The 4,919-nt window shown below is 32.7% G+C and overlaps 1 long non-coding RNA gene across 1 annotated transcript; it reads right to left on the bottom strand.

Annotated features, from left to right (window-relative positions):
- Positions 1-784: 784 nt before the first annotated feature.
- LOC141519494 (uncharacterized) lies at positions 785-4,666 on the bottom strand. Its single transcript, XR_012477353.1, has 3 exons — positions 4,593-4,666; positions 1,972-2,047; positions 785-925 (listed from the first exon to the last, which is right to left on the bottom strand). It is a non-coding gene; the product is annotated as an uncharacterized LOC141519494 (long non-coding RNA).
- Positions 4,667-4,919: the final 253 nt, after the last annotated feature.

Genomic DNA, 4,919 nt, shown 5'->3' with positions numbered 1-4,919 from the left:
AGGCTACATTAACAGAAGCATCCATGTTCAAAATAAAAACAATAAACAACAGTTTCACTGTACTCTATTAATTAGACCATATGTTTAACAATCATTTCATTGTCTTATTTTTAAAAATGCACAAGCTGAACAGAATGAAAGAACTCACTATGAGAGTGAAAGAACTCAAATTATGTCACAATGTAATAAGGAAAACAAATGCTTCATTATTATATGTGTAAGTGTAAATATTTGTATACACATGTGTGTGCTTGGGTGTGCCTATACATCTATAAATGTATGTCCTTATATATGTATATAGACATACATGTGTATTTCTCTCTGTATATATATATATATATATAAATACAGATATAGATAGATACATGGTAGCTAGTTAGCTCAATGGACAGAGCACTAGGATTGGAATTAGGAAGATGTGATTACAAATCCATCTTCAGACATTTACTAACTGTACAATCCTAGGCAAGTCATTTAACTTCTATTTGCCTTACTCCACTGGAAAAGTAAAAGGCAAATAACTCTAACATCTTTCTCAAGAAAACCCAATGGACAGTATTGGCATACTATCATTCACAGAGTCATAAAGAGTACATGAGTAAATGATAACACCAACTATAGAAAAACACACACACAACTATACATACCTTTTCATCTATCTTATTTTATCTGTATCTATACCTACACGTACATATAGACACACACATTAGAAGTATCTATACAAATATAGAGAAATATATATATATATGTATATGTATGTATAGTAGATATTATCTCTGTAAGAACAAGGACAGAAGGACAGTTTCATTTTGTATTCCCAAACAGAGCAGTGCTTAATAAATGCTTACCAATTGATTCAGTAGAAGTCTGAGTACTAAATGACACATGATAGTTATCTTCCCATAGTTGAACAGAAGTCAATGGCCTAAAAAATTAAGCTTGTTTTGTGTGGATTCAGAATGTTTAATTTGAACCAATAGGTAGAAGTGACAAGGAGTCAAATTTCAGTTCATAATGTGCAAGATTTTCCCAACAAGGAAATGAGTTATCACTTGAAATAACCTACCATCACTAGAAGAAGAGGATAAATAACTAGGATATACATGATGAAAGGGAGGGGCTTTTAATTCATATAGATAGATAGATAGATATAGATATAGATATAGATATAGATATAGATATAGATATAGATATAGATATACCTACAAGCTACATGTTGACTCCATTTTAAAATATTTTACCTAATTTATTTTGTTAAATATTTCCAATTACATTCTAATATGGCTCAGAATACACTTAGCACTTACAGGACACATGTGGACCATAGGTCATGTGTTGTACACATCTGGATTAGATGACCAATATTTTCTAACTCTAAGGTTCTAAAGACATACCTATTCAAAGTTGAACCAGATAATAAAAACTAAGAGTTTAGAATTCAGTTTAATTTGTATTCAAAATGATATTTCAGGACAAATTCTCTTCCCTAAGCTATTGTACCCATTATTTAGGTTCATTTTAATCATTTATCTAGAAAAGCAGTCATCACACTGTTCACAAAATAGCTATCAGCAAGGATTTCCAGGAAGAAATCAGGGATGATAGTCACCAGATAAAAATGTTCAATTACCAGATGATATCCTTCCCAGAATGAGAAGCATTAAGCATTTCATTATTATTGTTGTTGTTGCTATTATTTTTTAAAGCTTCCTTTTATGAACAAGAAATGACATGAGCAACCATCAGCCTTCTAATTAGCTTTATCTTTATATTCACTTTTAAAATTCTACTTCTCCCAGTCTTTAAAAATTCTAGTCTAGGTCATTATCCTTATCAGGCACTAATAAGAATTTGCAATTTATTCTTACATTCTTTTCATTTACATTCAAATTATAACATAAATTATAACAATTTAAAAATAACAAAGTATTAGCTTAAGATTTTAAAAGGATCTCTTGAAATGATACTTACCCATAAAACAAGGTGTTTCCTCAAACCCTCTTTTAACTTGTACCCCTCAAAAAAATTGAATGTTTCATGTTGCTGCCTAATACAAAAGAGAAACCATGCTGATTATTGTATTTGTCATTCCAGCTCTTTATACTCCTATTCTTTAGAAGAGAGCTTAGTAGGTGCTAAAGGCCACCAGCTCCCAATTAAGTCATGTTTCCTATTAAAATCAGAAGCAATATAAAAATATTGAAAAAGGGAGATCTCTGGAGAAGTGTTCAACTATTTGAAGTAGCTATTAGTTGAATGTCATAGATTTTCTAATACCTAGGGATGGGGTTTGGACCTGTGATTTCAGCAGAAAGAACTCCCTAGAGAAGAAATTATTAATTCAAATCAGAACGCTAAAATTTACACTGAGATCCTTAAGAGTTTTGGGAGGGTAAGTAGCTTGCCCAGAATCTTAAAGCCAGTATATGTCAAAGTGGGACTCTAATCCAGTTCTTCCTAGTCTTGAGGTCAGTTCCTGCTTCTTTCCAAAAGCATATTGTCTATAAATGAGGAGGGATTTGACCTAATATTTCTAAGAAATCTTCACCAAATTAGTGATAAGGAATATATATGTCCTATCTAGCTACCAAAAGAGCTTTCCCATGGAGTCAAACACCTTGGAACTGTGAGAACTGCTATAATATGTTTTCCAAGAGTTGTCAGCAACCCCTGTCATCTCCCTCTATATGCTGCCATTAAGACATTAACTAATATGCTTTGGGCATAGGCATTTAACCATTTCTGAATCTCTAAACTATTTTGATATATCCCAAGTTCTGCCATATTGCCCACAAGGATATCATGAAAATGTTTTGCTAACTGTCTTGTGGAAATTAAATTTATTCTATATCAAAAGTACTTCATTGATATATCAATTTAGTAAACTAGAAAGAATGATTACAATTGTGGTAAATTTATGCTTAATGTAAAAAAAAGTACTAACAATTAGAGTCATCCAAAAGTAAAATGGTCTAAGAACATGTCTTCAAGTTCATAACATCTTCAAACAAAAACTAATCCTTGCTGAAGATATTGAAGAGGGGAAAGTCAATAGAAGTTTAGTTTCAATGAGATTATGGTCCCTTCCAACTCTGAAGTTCTATAGAAAAAAAATTAAGAATCTCTTGAAATGATACCACTAAAACAAGGTATTTCCTCAATCCGACTTTTAACTTGCTCCCCTTCAAAGGTACACTACTCCATTTTTTAAAATAGAGTGATTCATGCTGTTGCCTAATTTGAATGGAGTAACTGCTAAATGACTACATTGTAAGAGAAACTAAGTTAATTACTGACTGAATTCCAGTTCCTAATATTCCTTTTCTTTAGTAGGGAGCTTAGTAGGTACTAAAGACCTAATCAGCACCTAATTGAGTCATGTTCTCTATTAAAATCAAAAGCATCACAAGAGTGCTGAAAAAGGGAGATCTCTGGTGATATAGTCAATGGAAATCTGGACATGGAATGAGGAAAACCTGAGTTCAAATCCAATCTTAGATACAACTAGCTCACTAAACCTCTACCTCCTCATCTGGGAAAAAAAAATTGTTTACATAGGAATAATAATAGCATCTACCTCTTCAGGTTGTTGTGAAGATAAAATGAGATAACATTTATAAAGTGTTAAGCACTGTAATTTGATTTGATTGATGATGATGTTTATCCTTTGTTTTCTAAGAAGATCAGGAAGGGATGCCAAAGCAAGCATGTGAATTGGATATGAGTGAAGGAATACTGTGCTAAATCACCAGCCTCCTCCATAAACATCTGGGTCTAGGGACCAGATAATGAATCAGCACAGCTGAAGATGACCCTGGATGAGAGGCTTAAGTGACTTGCCCAAGGTCACATAGCTAGTGACTGAGGCTGGATTCAAACTCAAGTCCTCTTAACTTTAGGACTGACATTCTACCTCTATGCTATCTAACACAGCACAGTAGAACAGCTAGATGACACAGTGGATAGAGCACTGTTCCAGGAATCAGGAGAACTTGAGTTCAAATCCAACTTCAGACAGTTGATAGTTACTAACTGAGTGACCTTGGACAAGTCACTTAACCTTGATTACCTCACATCCAGAATCATCTCCAATCTTCCTGATTCATATCTGGTCACTTGATCCAGATGGCTCCAGAGGAGAAAATAAGGCTGATGATTTAGCAACAGCGCTGCCCCCCTCACTATATAATTCACATGCTTATCATGGCATCACTTCCCTGATGTCTTGCTCTTCTTCGAGAATGAAAGATAAATATATATATATATATATATGTATATATATATATATATATATATAGTATCTGTCACATAGTATGTATATGCCATTTTATCATTATTATGGTTCTTTCTATTTAGAAAATTTTAAAACCTCATGTATGCTAGAATTTTGACACTATGCAAATTCAGGTTCACTAGCCTTTTGTGAAACTGGGATAATATTTCCCATCTTCAGTTCTGCCAAATTTTCTCATTTAAAAATCACTGTCACTGGCTCAGCAATTGTATTTGCCAGTTCTTTTGAAACTTGATGTAGTTCATCCAGGCTTAGTCAAATAAAATTCATTGAGAGCAGAAAGATGATCTCTTGATACCTATTCACTTATCTTGGACTTCAATTCCCTTATATAATTTTTTGTTCCATCCCTTTTTTTCATTCAAAGATTGTTTTCTCTGGAAGAGAAAAACATAAGAAAATATGAAGTAATTCTGCCTTCTGTTTTATATTAACATCAACCCATCTTCCCTGAGTAACAGTTCTCTTTCATCTTTAATAATAATAGCTAGCATTTATATGGTGTTTTAAATTTTGCAAAATATTTTAATATAAATTCTTTCATTTTATTCCAGATAGATAGCATGGTCAACAGAGTGCTGGTCTTGGAGTCAGAAAGATCATAATTTAAATACTAGCTATTTGA

This window comes from Macrotis lagotis, chromosome 1 (genome assembly GCF_037893015.1).
Source record: "Macrotis lagotis isolate mMagLag1 chromosome 1, bilby.v1.9.chrom.fasta, whole genome shotgun sequence".
In the NCBI taxonomy this organism is placed as follows: Eukaryota; Metazoa; Chordata; class Mammalia; order Peramelemorphia; family Peramelidae; genus Macrotis; species Macrotis lagotis.
The sequence above is the reverse complement of the archived record's forward strand: the minus strand, read 5'-3'. Positions and strand labels throughout refer to the sequence as shown.